The sequence below is a fragment of the Haliotis rubra genome, unplaced genomic scaffold (genome assembly GCF_003918875.1).
Source record: "Haliotis rubra isolate DU_JTF1 unplaced genomic scaffold, ASM391887v1 Scf30, whole genome shotgun sequence".
NCBI lineage: Eukaryota > Metazoa > Mollusca > Gastropoda > Lepetellida > Haliotidae > Haliotis > Haliotis rubra.
Genome location: NW_025766969.1, coordinates 168,991 through 186,681, shown reverse-complemented (window position 1 = coordinate 186,681; position 17,691 = coordinate 168,991). Strand labels below are relative to the sequence as shown.

Sequence of the window (17,691 nt, the reverse complement as noted above, 5' to 3'; positions counted from 1 at the left end):
TTCACAACTTTTGAGACACAACCGAGATGCTCTTTTTACCAAGATTTCAAAGAGCGCCATACCACTCTTGCTCAAAAGTTGTTTATCAAGGTTACAACATTCAAGGCCTCAGTAAAACTTTGAAAACGTTTTATGGTAGACATGTGGAGGACATTGTGAAATTTGATGCATCAGTAACAATAATTATGTCCAATGCCACAACCTATCATCCAGCTGATACGAAATACATCGTACAGTTGAAATACTGCTGAAAGCATGTATGTTCACGATATAGTGACACTTGTACAATCGATTCAGGGAGATGCTACACGTAGCAACCTATCATCCAGCTGATATGAAATACATCGTACAGTTGTAATACTGCTGAAAGCATGTATGTTCATGACATAGTGACACTTGTACAACCGATTCAGGGAGATGCTAGACGTGGCAACCTATCATCCAGCTGATATGAAATACATCGTACAGTTGTAATACTGCTGAAAGCATGTATGTTCATGATATAGTGACACTTGTACAACCGATTCAGGGAGATGCTACACGTAGCAACCTATCATCCAGCTGATATGAAATACATCGTACAGTTGTAATACTGCTGAAAGCATGTATGTTCATGACATAGTGACACTTGTACAACCGATTCAGGGAGATGCTAGACGTGGCAACCTATCATCCAGCTGATATGAAATACATCGTACAGTTGTAATACTGCTGAAAGCATGTATGTTCATGATATAGTGACACTTGTACAACCGATTCAGGGAGATGCTAGACGTGGCAACCTATCATCCAGCTGATATGAAATACAGACGATGCAGGAATCTTGTTATATGAGCTGTTTAACAAAGATATTGAAAACTATGTATATGAGCATGTTCCCAATTTTCTTGACAGTTGCTTAATATCATCATTACAATCAGAACTTTAGACAGGAGATTCTACTGTGTACCAGTTATCTCACTTATATGATTATACTGCAAAAGCGTTGGATACTGGTAAGGAGATTAGAGTGGTATTTTGCTATATCAGCAAAGTCTTTGGTAGAGTCTGGCATCCAGGTGTGTTATATTTAGATGGAAAATGAACATCACTCTTGGCTTGGTTTAAAAATAACCTAACAGTATACTAGCGATATTTAAATTCATCCTATACTCTCACACGCTCTTCAGCGTTCTGTCATAGGTACATGGATTATTACCACATTGACAGAATTAGCATTTATTTCAATGGCTCGGACTTGTAACTGCAAAATTAGCCTATATATGGCCAACAATGGCTCGTTTACGTGCAGCAAGCACGTCAGTGACGTTATGGGGTAACCGCCAACAGTTGGCGTGGTGGGCCACTTTACCACCAACATTCCAAGTTTCCCGTGTAGGCCGAGTATTTGTTAACCCACGACTTAATCGACCCACTGCATTGATCTGATACCAGTTATTAACTTACGTAAAGCTTAAAGATGATATAATGATATAAGTTTTTGATATGAAATACTTATATAAATATTTAATCTGACTGAAAAATACTAAACGTGTGGTTACATTCCCATACAAGTTTATGTCCATGTGGGTTATATTTGGAGACATACAATAAATAATCGATTAACAGTTGCCTTGTGAGCAAATATGATTGTTCTTAAGAAATTCACATGATCTTTTCATCAATATATACACGTCATCCACCCCCAGAATATGAACTAGTTCCCAAGTAAAGTCATAGACTTTCAGAATGCTGATTTTGAAGGCGACATGAATAATTACAAGTTTTATTTGAATATGATGAAACTTATGTTCAAATGATATTTTCGGTTCATGTATGTACATGTGGAACGCAAGTCCAGTAATCTTGAACGCGACCCAATATATCACAATGAAGTGGAATATCGCTGATGTACTTTGCAAATTCGCGCATGCCTCTCTGTAACGTTTCTGCCATCAAAGGCATAACCGTTATATTGACAATACGCACAAAATCTAGAAAGATTTCACAACTTACGATACGAGGCAGGGCTTTGCAACTAGGATCGGCAGTTCCTGCACTATTTTGGCTACTCTGCCAGTCAATGTTAACATGATACATAGGCGGATCAAGAGAGGGGGGGAGGGGGGTGCAGGTGTGCGCACCACCCACCCACCCCTTTTGTGCTGAAAGTTTGTTAAATGACCATTGAAACTCGGGTGAAAATAAGAGAGATTTGATACTGGGTAATCCGTTGCAGCAGTTGCATGAGCACTAGACTGTAGACAATACACAGTCTAAGGACTCGAGTGCAACAGACGGGCACCGTTGTAGATCGCTGATCCATGAAGGCCTTGGGCGCGCACATGTCACACCAAGATTACGTACAAATCAGGTAACTAAATCATTAAGTAGATGTATTCTATGTCGAGTAAACTAACAAAATGGGACAAGTAGATAATTATGTAACTAATAATGACGTTATCAAAAGTCGTCCACGTATCTCATGACGTTCTTGCTCCTACCACCAAACGATGTCACTGTGTCATAGGGCAAACCGCAGTTCAGTGACGTTGAGGCATCAGGTCCCTGTCACTGCCAATAATAGCACAACCGGATCAACCCTATAATGGTAATGCTATTTTTGAGGGCATTATCATTTGCAGAAGCCCGAGGTATTCCATTAACTGCCCGACGAAGGAGGGCAGTTGAAAAAGACCGAGGGCTTCTGCTAATGATAATGCCCTCAAAAATAGCATTACCGTTATTATTGCTAAAATACATGGAATTTGTGTTTAAAGAAAAAAGGAAACAATGAAGGAATTTGACTGTAAGTTTACCCAAATCAACTTCTGACGGGGTTGACTGCCCGAATGCAAAGACGTCATCGAATAATTCAAGTGACGTCACAACAGAAAGTGACGATATTCGCCCTTGGCCTTTGACAAGACCATAGCCTGCAACATGTCAAACTATGTCAGTGTTCGGTTTTGGTCCTTCAACAGCCTTAATAGTGCAATTGTTAAGGTTAGCACCAGCAAGAAAGCCAATATTACAACTATTTAAAGGTCACATAAACCCTAGGGGGTTAAAATACATAAATCACTAACTGGCATCGTTATAAATGAAACCCCGTCATTAAAACTACTCATTTCGACCTTTAATTGACTTAAATCGACCTTTTTGACAACAGTGCACAATTCTCACCCGCGAACGAAATTTCAACCAATCAGAGCGGCGCGACTCTGTGACGTCACATGAGGAATAGCTTTGAGGGCCGATGCAGAATTCATCTACATTTTAGGGGTTAAATTATCTTGTTTACAGGCTTGTATAAACCTGAAATCGTGACAATTGTTGTGGAAAATGAAAGCTATATGTTCTCACAATCTACTGGCATTTAATTTTGTCTCCTGCTTTGCCTAGTTTCCGAGTTACAACTTGTTTTCATAGACGCTTCTGTCACAATTGATTGGTGTCGTTAGGCCCTATTTGTATAATGACTGATCCAAATTGATCCGATTTCTGTGTTTTTTTACCTCGATATTTAATCATGTCATGTAAAAATCTGTTTGTATTCTCAAAACAGTGTCGGCCCATAAATTTTCACATGCAATACAGCAATTAATACTCCCTTGTTGTAACCCGTGTTCGGTGGTATAAACCTACACATGTTATTTGTCATCATTCACTTGATGGTCAGTTAATGAATTTATAACAGGGATAATTAGTGGTAACACACTTAGATTACCCGACAAAGGTTCCCATTTGGCATTTCTTGTGTCTGGAGTAAATATTCAACATTATAAACATCGATCAAAGGATTAACCGATAACACGCTGATTGATTAATTACTTTTATCTTACACAGCGGATTTGTCAAAAGGTAGTGTTTATGTATGTAGATTTACTAATCTATACTGAATACACTCTGCCGTGTTGGTGTCTGCGTAAAAACAACGTCCTTCTTTCAAAGGATTAACCGGCAATACATTGATTGATTGCCCATTATTGGCTAACTAAATTACTGTTTTTAATGAAAGGCGGACATTATGCAATTAGTTGCCAGGTGTGCTATCTTGGGTGACCAATGAGACTATACACCAATACCTGAAAAGATTTATCACTTTTTCGTATATTAAACTGTTAAAAGACACATCATTTGGAACAGTTTTGTGGATATTGATGGATACATTCCTCAAACAAGGTAATGGCCTGATATTGTTCCTATAACTTTAATCTGTTTTAATTTTAATATTTGCATTTTGTTTTTTATTCATTTGTCGTAGCATTCAACAGAATCATTGTTTTCACCGTGAAGTGTAATGAGACAGACAACATACACTAGGGTGTGTGTGCGAATTATGATTCATATTGGCAAACTATAAAATGTCTAGATATTACAGTTCTGTTATAAATTCACTATAAGTATCAGCAGATCGTCAGCTTTTTATTAAGTTTCAAAATGCATAAAAGTATGATAATAAACTAATTAGGATTATAAGACCAAATATAAAGACGCACATTGACTAGTATCTACATACTGGTGAGTGGACATTAACCATGTGAATGTAGCAAGACATTTATCGCGCAGTATTGTGACTTCGACCCCCACCTCGCTTCCGTGGAAGAAATCGTTATGTTATAACTTGTGTCATGCAAAATCCTTTTGGTTATGATTCCAATACATATTTAACTACGAGTAGAAAGTAGTTTTGATTTTCTAACTTGATGAAAACAAACTATAATCTCATTAATTCTAACAGACTTTACGATTTTCAAAATGGCGGCGCCCTGTCGGGAACATCCGCCAGTCTGTGGATAAATGCTATTTAGGTTTGTTTTCACCGAATTCTAAAAATCAAAACTACTTTTCTACTGGTAGTAAAATATGTATTTTATTGATGGCCAATAGGATTTTGCATGACATATAGCGTATAACATAACAATTTTCTCCTGGCAGCGAGGTGGGTGTCAATATAATACTACTTACAATATTATTGTTACTTCGACCACAACCTCACTTCCGAGGAAGAAATCGTTATGTTACAAGTTGTGTTATGGAAAATCTTTATGGTCATCAATCATATACATATTTTACTACAACTAGTAAGTAGTTTTGATTCTTTAACTTCCGTGAAGCGATCTGAACACAAGTAAGATATCGTTTCAGGCTTCCACAACGCTCGCTTCGCACTCACAAACATAACCCATTTAGCACGAACTGCGGGGTCCTGTGGAAATCTGTGCATGGTGACACCATCACCCGACCCCTAGGAGCAATTGACGACAAAGCAACGATTCGGCATGTCGTCGTTCATGTCGAGAAATCATCAAAATGATGAGCGTGCTACACACTTTCTATACACCTAACTGAAAATCGTTCCTCATATGACGTCACTGCAGTGCTCTGGCGACAGAGTTACGTAACCTGTCTGTGGTTTCGTTGGCGGGCGAGAGGGAAGCAGGCGACTTTTTGGCCACTTTTAATCGCTCGGTATTAATTAACCACAAGTTTTTAAAGAATAAATTTGGTGTTCCGCATAAGACTAACCACAAATCTTTCATATGTAATGGTTAAAAGAGTAACAAAAAACAAAGTTTAGTGGTTCTTTAAAGCAGGAATTCGGGCTGCTTTGACTTATTTGACCCAGAATATCTGCCAGTCCAAAGCCAATGTCGAATGAACCGACGCACCAACTATGACGTCACTTGACAACAGAACTGATAGTGGCCCGTCGTTACGGTTGAGCGGTCCAATATCATTTGCAGCGGCCCGCAAATTTCTGATAATGGGAGGGCCGTTTCATGATAATTCCATGTATTTTAGCTATAATACGTATTGACGCCTTGGTATGCCCTCTCTTCGCAGTAGCATACGGGTAACAGCCTCCGTTGCCACGCTACCAATCCGATCATTTTGGATATACTGTGTGAACAGGGGTTGTGAGGAAGACTGTTCATTGCGGGTGCGGGTGCTGTGCTTCTCCAAACATGTTTCACATTGTTTTCAATTTTCCTTTTTGTTCCCTGCCTCAGTGGACGTCGATTGTAACGAAGGCCCACCAACTGACACACCTATTTTGTACTGACGATGTTGACCCGTGTTGATCAAATACATTCCGATTGTGTTTTGTTCGAACAAAGTCAAGTGTCTGTGCAAAACATAAAACAAACATAAAATGTACCTCCCAGTTTAGATCGATATTTTGTAATTAAAACTTGCGAGATGAAAACATTGTTGATTCTGAAATGTCAAGCTCTAAATCCTGCCAGTCCTTCATACATGTTTCCCATTGCATGAAGCAATTCCGATCTATGGTGTATAACTTTCCAACTGAAATCAGTACTGGTATTCCCTGATAGTTATCAGCATCATGCTTGTAGTCATTTGTATGCAACTGCACAGTAATTTCTTTTGACCATTCAGTCTCCTTTATAATATAGAAATAAACAATACAAGTAACTACGGAATAGGAATACTATCTGAACATTAAAACTTTCTTATTACGTAATCAGTTTCAGCCGCTTTATTATATTTCAATCTTTCTCTTGAAATATTGTCTTGTATTTCCACACTGCTGCTCGGGCCATTTACCTCCGGTATATTCATCCGTTAGAAACAAATCTTTGAAGCCCGGGAATGGCTATTCAGAAAGTTGGATACAATCAGCTGATCAGAATAAGATGCCAATAAGTAGTAATAATTAAGAAATACACTTCGCTCTACCACCATGTATAGTGTAATAAAACACACTTTTGCCCTGAACTATTATAGTTAAAGCACGAGGACGCTTGCGTCCGAGTGCTTTAACGTTATAATAGTTTGCCTATGTGGAATATTCGAAGTTATAATAGTTCGTTATAATAGTTCACCAGTTACAATACACAGCCCCAAACATAAACAAAACAATATGTAACATATAAATCAGAAAGCCTTGTAAAAATACATCCCTACCTATACAAACTATGCAGCAAAACATTAGTAAACATTTACCTACCTGGTAAATGGTATATTTAATTCCGTTTAGAATGGGAAATTTGCAAGATACTAGTAGATCTAACGGTCTGGCGAAACACCACATTTATGCCACTCACAGTCATACTCCATCATATCCCGTTGCATCGTTCACAGAATAATTCTGCTCTCTGACAGCTTCCCCGCAAGGTTGTCACTGTTATGTTCATCTACTTTGAAAAACGCTTGGACACAGTCCAGTCCCAAACGATGAAAACAAAGTTCCAAGGTATCACAAGTTAGTCGCATGTACACTAAGCAGCAGCACTGTCACCCTTTTGTCGCATGCCGGGGTTGAGGCAGTACGTGAAATCATGATCGGCCGGTCATAAAAATCAACAGTCTTTGATGAGTTACAGGTCGTAGGTTGATCAGGAAAGGATCTATTCTTCGATTCTGCAGGGTTCAGATTCGACAGTCAGTCAAGTATTACCCACTGTCACTTCAAATTTCAACCTTTCGCAAAATGTAAACACTGGCTCGTCCGCCATTTCAAACTGTTGCGTAACTGTCTACTTCGAAGAAAATAAGTAGGTCAGGCGATTCCATTATAGTGTGGCCAGGGGGGTACAGTTTCACGGCACACAAAACAATAGGCTGGTTTTAGTCGTGTGGAGTTGGGATGAAAAAAACCCCAAGATCTCGGGTATTACATAATTTAATTGCATTGATTAAACAGTAGTTTGATTTCCTTTGGACAGAATATTGTTATGTTGTAATGTTTAAAAAATACGAACGGCACCTACCGCTCCCTTCACAGACGAGTTCAATTCGCCTCTCGTCCCATGCCGGATTACGCAGTGTCTTCCGCAGAGCAAGGAAGTTCGATTTTAAATGGTTCATGGTAGAATGGAGATAACCCTAGTGTGTTTGAAAATCAGAGACATGCTTTACTGAATTGATGGCGACTAAATATATCAATTGAAACCTCACGCTACGCGTTCGGTTCCAATTGAAATTTAGTCGCCATCAATTCAGTAAAGCATGTCTCTGATTTTCAAACACACTAGGTTTATCTCCTAAATAGAATTAATATGATAGTGAGGTTCCCTCATAATTGTTGGGTGTGTGTGTGTGTGTGTGTGTGTCATATTATTGTATTTTTCGAGTTTAAATAAATGTTTATCAGCATTTCCATCACGTCTGTTGTGTTGATATTAGTCATGTTGGTGGTCAAGCTGAAGTAGTGCGGCAGTGTTCTATACGTGCGCAGTGAAGCGCAATGAAATCAAACGCATTTTTAATCCAAAAATTTCCAATTGCCTATGTGGAATATTCGAAAGTCAGCGTCAAAATCCATGGAGTTGTTATGATCCTCCATCATTGTGGTCAAACGGAAGTAGTTCTCACAATAAGATTTGTTAATGCGCGGTGAAGCGGCCTTACAATCAGATGAACGTCAATCCACAATTGATGCCGTCTGATTTTTCTGAACAACCAATCAGAATCTAGTATTTTCTCGATTCATGGTAGAATGTCTGATAATGTTTGTTTTTTTCGATTGTTCTAACCGCTAGGCATCTTAGAATGTCTAATAATGGCTTTACGTACTGCATCCTCAAATTCTAAATTGTTCGATTCAATGAATGTAGACCTCTCACCCCAATTAGGTACGTCGAGCCCATCCGACAACAGTTCCATTAACTGCCTAATGGAAACAAAACTTTAAAGGAAACACTAATGGAAGAAGCTGTTGAAGAAGATACATTATGATAGAACAAATATTAGCATAATAATGATAGATGTTGTCACGTTTGAGAACTAGCATCACTTGAATTACATAGTGCTGAAAGAGAAGTAAACTACACTACAGGAGATAATACGTAATAAACACCAGGTAGGAACTCCAGGAACCAGTGCTTCATATAACAAAGGTTACTATTTCCCCTGTACTGTCTTGTAGCTATTGTAACATAATTGAGCTCTTTGATAATATATAAATACGAAAAATCCACATGTATATGCTTTGTGAACTAAATTCAGCGTATTAAACTGGTAACTCCAACATATTTTACTCTTATAAACTTGAAATGTGGTAACTGTTAACTGGCAGTCTGATAAACGAAAGCGTGACTGTCAACAGCGCCGGAAAGAATGGTCACCACACTACGCCGCTAAATAAAGATTGCTGTAGTTGTATGATCTGGGGACCACGTCAGTACCTGGTGCAACCACCCGCCGCCCGGATAACATCCACTAGTCTTCTCCTCGTTAACTGGCAATCAAGGGTCGAATTCTCAGCTTCGGAATCCTCTGCCATTCTTCACAGAGTGCCAGCATCAGTTCCTGCAGAATTTGAACAGGAGGATTTCAAGCTTGTCGTCCAAGATGTTTGATGTTTGATTCATATCTTGGCTCCTTCCGGCCACGGTTTCCATGGCGCTGTTCTGCAATGACGACACGAGAACGGCGAGCGTTATCACCCATGGATACCGGACGACTAGCTGGGATGATGTCAGAATGTGCCACGACAGCGATATCCAGTGCTTCCCGTTGAGTGTGCCAGGTACTGTCATGAGATCCGACTTGCAGTCATACGCAACGCGATCGCACACCATATCTGAGTGATCTACAAATGGTTCAGCAATTTCGATTATCTTCTGGTGATATGCCTCATGAGGAAATATGTATTTTTAGAAACTCCCTTTAAACTTTGTAATTAAAATGCGTATATGTGCATATTTGGTCTCGTCGTTATGTGGTTGAAGTGCTGCCGATGCGACATACTGTGTTCATGTACTCATTAGAAGGTCTCCATACGCGACAACGGCCGTCGGTAGCTTGTAAAAGATAGTGACTTTCGTAAGACCAATGAACCGTTACGGTTTTCTTGGTGCCTGCACCAGCCTGTGCCAATCTGTCTTCCAGGACTTGGACGTTCCGACGACTTCAACGGTGACCACCGGCTTCCTCACAAGTCGACAAATACCCGTCTGTTAGCATCGATGTTGCGACTGGACACCCCGCATCATGCATGCCAATAACTTGCCATCGTATATTGTTTGAAAGTCGAAGTCTTGTCATGTCAAGAAAAGGTAACTTTTGGTATTGTCATCTTTTAAATCAGTTCACAAAACTGTAGTGCACATACAGCAATCATGATATCATGAACATGCGACCCACAATTTTTGAGATAATGTGTGAAGAATGGGTTTTACATGGGTATTTCAGTGTGCTGGTGTGTGATCGCCTTTTTACACCAAACGTTTGAAAAATACATTTGGATTCAGGTGGTGCTTAATTAAATGTCATGCTTATAGTACTTGCTACATTCTAAATCTCTTTAGCATGCTCCATTGCCAATGTGTGGTGCCGCCCCTTACAACCGTCATATTGCAAATAGACGTTAACGAAGTACACAGTGTCGAAGCTGGGTTAAGATGTTTTTCCGATGATTCCCGATTCATTTGTGGTCGTGTCTGGTGGCGTCGAAAGGAACCTGGTCCAAAACGGCCATTTCCCATCACACCTCAATGGTCCTTCAAAATTGCTGTCATAACAACGACTGGCACACTTCATTACTAATGTGTTCCGAACTTTCATTATTATCACACAGAATCTAATAGCTCTTGCAATTTCGGCGTATCCCCTGCCTTTCTTTTAGAAAACATGAAGTAAAAGTGCATGAGCACGGGTAAACTTTCTAGGATTAATATGAATTATATGCCACCATCAAAACACACCTGATGTGCACCATATCTGCTGTTTAGCAAAGATATGATCGTGTTATATTCAACCATTGGCATTTGGAAAACTGAACAAACGAGATTAAGTCCAATCAGAAGTGTCGTAACTGGGCCTTGGCGTTAGTAAACCCTATTACCAGCAACCTATTAAGATGACCGTTCCACATAGTTCTGGGGTGATGTCAGCTCAAGTTACACTCGCTTGGTCCGTCGGGGGTAGACTAATGCTTAGTCTCTGAATATATATAAATTTGATAGTAACAAACAAGCCCATTTAAATTGAAAAGGAGCCCCAGGGAGACCAGAGATTCCTGAACCTGAGGAAATCTAGACTTGCTTTATTAAGGGCTTTAGCACTGCAGAGAGGGCTTGGCAGTAGGGAAAATAATGTGGTTCAGGGACTGTGAGACAGACTACGTCGGGGGTTGCTACGTCTAGGAGTGAGAGGTCGGACGACCGGGACTCCTAACTACAGCATTGCATTCATGTACTGGCACTCTGGCATACAAGGAATAACTCAACACCAGGTTCTATACTCACATAGGTTTACTCGAACCCTCTCTTCTTTACAAGGTGACTTGGACTGGACAGGGCAAACTCTTTACCAGATATGGAATATTCTGCTGACTTTGAAACCCGCACCACTTTCTAGTGCTGACAGTTTCCTTTTAAGGTGTTCGAGCCTGTCACATGTCCAGATACAATATTTCTGATTCGTTTAAAGTTACATCATTCCATGGTCTCATGTTGTACCTCGTGATCGGAAATTGCTGTTTACTCTCATTGATAATTTAACTTTTATGTTCTATTACTGGTAGTTATTGTGTTCTATATCCCTTGATTTATTTCCAAGCAGTGCTAACATCACTTCTATCACGAAATAGCCGTAAATCTCAATAATGGATTTGTGATACTTTTCTTGTATAACATATGCCTTTTTTAACCTTATAACAGAAGCATCACATCCCAGTTATACACGCGCACGCACACGCACATACGCACACACGCACGCACGCACTTATGTGTACCAGATAATTTTGGAAAACTGCCCAGAACAGAAACAGATCAGGTGAAGATGTCAAACGTAGCGAAATAATCTTGGGAACTGACGAAAATACTTCTTGGGTAGAAAAATATAAAGTCCCATTTAATTACTTTATCTAGTTATTCTCACTTCTGATTTTATCATGTCACTTCCAGATTAGAGATACCTCTTGGTAGTACAATTTAGAATTTAAGTGCGGATTTGTAACTATGACTCACTCGAGGCACTTCCGAAACGATGTTGCCACTTCCTGTTCTGACATACATACTCTACGGGTGAATCATAAAATTAATTCATTCTGGTAACAAAACTGTGTGTGCGTCGAGAAGAATGTGTATGTATAATGCAATTATTGTCAAACCTGAATAGGGGGCCCCAGTAGAACTTCAGTTTCAAGCACGTGAATCGCTCCGTGGCTTACAGTTGCGGAATTTTCCACACCCAGTTTGAAACAATGCCACACAAACTTGACCGACATAACCACATTGCAATACTTTGCCACGACTTTATCCGTTAGGTGAATGTCGAGCCTCAATAACATGTATCAGCAGAAATGATGACTCAAATGGTAGTCATATCGTCACTTCTTCCCAAAAAGCCTCAGCTTCAGATTTATTTATTTTTAAATTGTTTGCGTGATTACATATCAGGTTACTAGCCCTATTCATTTACGAATTAAGGACTATCGGAAATGATTAAAACAGCAAAGTGCATTTAAATTTATGTAACAGTCATATTTTATCCAAGTAATTACCACGATAATAACCAGCATATGTCAAATCATACCAAAATGTAGATATATCTTGCCACAATGTCTTGCTGCTACAGACACACCAACCTGTGATCACAAGTCACGTGTCCATTTATGGTAGAATTGTTATTCATTACTTCTTTATCACAGACAACAAACAATTCGAAAATGATATATATAATGCGTTTGAATATAGGCCGATGCGTTGATTTCGGTTTGGTTGTTGTTTACGCACACTCAGCAATATTCTAGAATCGTTTCTTTGAGGGGCATTCGAGAAGTTGAGTTGATGAAGAATGATAGCATTTTTTGGAAAAAAGTTGTATATCCATAAAACATTGTCCTCATTCTTCTAGAATCGGTCTGTAAATAATCGAGTTTGGACTTGATAATCCAGTGATAAACATCATGAGCATCTATCTACGCAATTGGGGTATGATGACATGTGTAAACCAAGTCAGCGAGCCTAACCACCCGATCCCGTTAGTCACGACAAGATCAATTCTAACCCGGATCTTCACGGGTCCACTGATGTGATTTTATCTGTTTGTCTATCTGACACCATGGATTTAAACTCAATTAAAACGGTCTAAACACCACACAGAACAATACACTCCCTACTCCTTCCTGTGGACTGTAAAAACGTCTTTGAAGACTCTACCTTATACATATATTTAAGATTTGAATAGCGTGTGAAGAGGTGCCATCATATAAATAGCATAACTGTATATACTGACAATCACAATACTCCCACCAAGACGATGGGAAATTGTAGAGCTCATGACAAAACGTCCATCATAGATTTCCCTAATTCAAGGCATACTCAGTGTATTACCATTCTGTCCCATCGCCTGTACAAACGTTTCTGTCCGAACAACACAATTCTACAAGGGCGACAAAACTAGCCTACTTTGGATTATATATGATAGTATCTACCATGGATGATGTAAACGAACCTTGGAATGAAAAGTATTTTTGCAGATAGTTCTGAGAAAAACCAATACTGTTTATGGGGACATTCCTTAATTCAGTCGTAGCAATAGAAGTGCCTACAGTCGCCGCTATTGTAAAGGAAAAGATAGTACATGGAAACAAACAAGGAAATAACTATACTTTGAAACAAGTTGGGCGACTCAGAAATAACTGAAGGTTTCTAGTAACAGTCGTAGGGTAATAACGAATGAATTTAAAACATTTTATAACCAGTAGCGAAATATGATAGTTATGATCACCAAGGAGGACAGCAGGGGCAGGATGGGGAATTTAAATCAGTTAGGTGTAATACCGCCACCATTCCACAATCATTTATTCACTCGATAGGTATTCTACCTGTTATGTCCGACAAGTGTTTCGAGGAGGACATTTCGCGGCTCACTGTTGGACATGGCACTCTATGAATGGTGTCCTGCTCGAGGTGAGTTATTGACGTATTGGGCACGGCAAGTACGGATGTTTTCGTCCTGAAAGGCAAACGGTTGTCCAACATGCCCTGAACACGGTACAACATAGGATGTCAGTATGTTACTCCGATATGAACCCTTCGTTTTTTGGCCCCAGTATGGAGTAATCTGTCATAAGGTCCCAGGTTGACAGTGGCGTGACGTTCATTTCGACGTCGCCAGACATGACCAATGATTACCCCAGTTTGGAAGTTGCGTACATCATTGACGTCTAGATAATCGCAATGTGAGATTAGAAGGGGCGGCACTACTCAGTGGCAATGGAACATGCTAAAGAGCTGCATGATGACGATTTCAATTCGTCTAACTCTTATTTTGTACTTCAGGAGTCTGATGATAGTTTGTAACAATAGATTTAGCCGTTGGAGCTCGATTTCGTAGGGCCTTGTTTCGGAACAAGTGGTTGTTGACATCGGACGCTCATATACAGGACTGTCTAAAACCCCGCCCAGGGTCAGTCCCCTCATTTACCGCATCTACGGCATTGACTAGGTCCAGAATCGGGTCAGTCGGCAACAGGTTGAGTTTGTGGGTACCTTGCTCCATAATCTGCTAATCACACTCTGTGAAACATTGATAGCATTGGTCACCGCAACTCTGCCAGTTTCCAGCAATCAGATAGCCACTAGAAATTATCCGCGTTGCACTCACCGCTTTGCAAGTTCATACACAAACATTGAACGAAATAATGAAAACTACAATTGTTTGATTAGCAGAATAAAGATTGAGAGAAATAATGACCAAAAATTATTAATCGTTCTCACGTAGGGTCTTTGGTAAACACATGTTTTTATTCTAATTCTTGGTATTAACAGATGTAATAATTCACGATCCCTCTTCAAAGAGTATATTTTGAATTCAGTGCAATGTATGGTCCCATGGAAGTAATGATTTCACTCAGCCTCTAGCCTTATCCCTTGTGTGTGATATCAAATAGCCTTTACATGGTCAGATGGAGATCACTGTCATAAAAAAATACCACTTGCACATTGACAAGTAAATACAACAGTGTATCAACTCAAATTTGACTAAATGTCTATCCAACATCACTGCATAAACATAGCGTTTGTTGTGAAATATGTTAAGCTCTTGTTATCTCCATCAGAATAATGAGGGGAACCAGGGATACGACTCACCTGACTGTGGACTAGTCCGACTACGTCTGAGGTATGTTCCTTCACCGCACTTCCCCGTTGATAGCTAACACTGTGGAGCTAACGGTCGCCTCAAACTTTACCTCGTCTTGCCGCTTAATTCTTACCAAGGGGGCGGAGTAACATAGCTAGTTCCTCATTTCACGTTTGTGCTTACTGGGCGTCAAGACCAGCTGGGAAACTATGAAAATAGTGATGACGGTTGCAACACCTCTTTTCACTACCAGACATTCAAGCAGTCGCACGTCTTGCTTAACTTAGTAGCTGGGAGGCCCGTGGTTACCATGACAACAAACTCACATAACATGGCGTAATTATTTCCATCATTTCTTTGTTTTCGCAGGTTGCTACCAAACGGAAGAAGTATTCATTGACGTGGGAATGTATGTGAGAGTGTTAACGGCAACACAGAGAGGGAACTGGGTCGGAAATACACCTCCACATAAGAATATAAGATAAAAACTGTTAAGGGTTATGAGGTATCAGCCTGTCATATTTGGAGAAATACTTACCAAACACAGTGAAAAGTATAACCGCCGGACTGCAGCAAGCATTGCAGGCTGTCGATATAAAATGCTCAGGCACCTAACCACACTGTCAGAGTCAGGCAACTAACCAACCGTCAGAGTCAGGCACCTAACCAACCGTCAGAGTCAGGCACCTAACCACACTGTCAGAGTCAGGCAACTAACCAACTGTCAGAGTCAGGCACCTAACCAACTGTCAGAGTCAGGTACCTAACCAACTGTCAGAGTCAGGCACCTAACCAACTGTCAGAGTCAGGCACCTAACCAACTGTCAGAGTCAGGCACCTAACCACACTGTCAGAGTCAGGCACCTAACCAACTGTCAGAGTCAGGCACCTAACCAACTGTCAGAGTCAGGCACCTAACCACACTGTCAGAGTCAGGCACCTAACCACACTGTCAGAGTCAGGCAACTAACCAACTGTCAGAGTCAGGCACCTAACCAACTGTCAGAGTCAGGCACCTAACCAACTGTCAGAGTCAGGCACCTAACCAACTGTCAGAGTCAGGCACCTAACCACACTGTCAGAGTCAGGCACCTAACCACACTGTCAGAGTCAGGCACCTAACCACACTGTCAGAGTCAGGCACCTAACCAACCGTCAGAGTCAGGCACCTAGCCACACTGTCAGAGTCAGGCACCTAACCACACTGTCAGAGTCAGGCACCTAACCACACTGTCAGAGTCAGGCACCTAACCAACTGTCAGAGTCAGGCACCTAACCAACTGTCAGAGTCAGGCACCTAACCAACTGTCAGAGTCAGGCACCTAACCAACTGTCAGAGTCAGGCACCTAACCAACTGTCAGAGTCAGGCACCTAACCAACTGTCAGAGTCAGGCACCTAACCACACTGTCAGAGTCAGGCACCTAACCAACTGTCAGAGTCAGGCACCTAACCAACCGTCAGGGTCAGGCACCTAACCAACTGTCAGAGTCAGGCACCTAACCAACTGTCAGAGTCAGGCACCTAACCACACTGTCAGAGTCAGGCACCTAACCACACTGTCAGAGTCAGGCACCTAACCAACTGTCAGAGTCAGGCACCTAACCAACTGTCAGAGTCAGGCACCTAACCGACTGTCAGAGTCAGGCACCTAACCAACCGTCAGAGTCAGGCACCTAACCAACCGTCAGGGTCAGGCACCTAACCAACTGTCAGAGTCAGGCACCTAACCACACTGTTCAGGGTCAGGCACCTAACCAAGTGTCAAACTAACGATCTAACCCACAACAATTCTGACTGCAGGTAGTCTAGAGCGCGTACTTTGTGTACCCCTCTGACAAGTGTAAATTGGCACTGCTCCCATTTGGCGAAGCTATGAATACACTCTGCCAGTTTACACTGAGTAACATCGCTGATTGTGTGTTGCGATTATGTGCCTGACTCTGAGAGGAGTGTTGGTTCGAATCCCGGATAGGATGCAACATAAAAAGTACGAGAATCGGTACATTTCTGAGAAAGTGTAAACCCAAATATACCATATGTTGCATTGCATGTGACTGACATCCAAGCGTGAGGACTGTCAACCAATGCTGAACACGATGAAGCATAGCTTTCCTTCATAACCGTAAATCCACCTGCATACAGACTTACAAAGATAAAATAGGTTGATTTCTGTAACACGAAACTGTGTATAACATAAAACCTTGTATCTATATACTAAGCACCTTCATTCACATTATCACATACAATCACTTTACCCATCATATACAACCACAATCCCCATCATATACAACCACAATACCCATCATATACAACCACATTACTCATCATATACAACCACATTACCTATCGCATAAAACCACATTACCCATCACATATAACCACATTACCCATCAGATACAACCACATTACTCATCACATACAACCACATTACCCATCACATACAACCACATTACCCATCACATACACCCACATTACCCATCAGATACAACCACATAACCCATCACATACAACCACATTACCCATCACATATAACCACATTACCCATCAGATACAACCACATTACCCATCACATATAACCACATGACCCATCACATACCACATTACCCATCACATTCAACCAAATTACCCATCACATACAACCACA

At 40.7% G+C, this 17,691-nt stretch overlaps 1 protein-coding gene across 1 annotated transcript in view; it reads right to left on the bottom strand.

Annotated features, from left to right (window-relative positions):
- Positions 1 to 15,262, bottom strand: part of LOC124282560 (SPARC-like) — a 45,679-nt gene extending 30,417 nt beyond the window's left edge. The window contains exon 1 of the mRNA XM_046718565.1: positions 15,054 to 15,262. The gene's annotated coding sequence lies outside the window, so the exon portion shown is untranslated. The remainder of the gene's footprint in view (positions 1 to 15,053) is intronic.
- Positions 15,263 to 17,691: the final 2,429 nt, after the last annotated feature.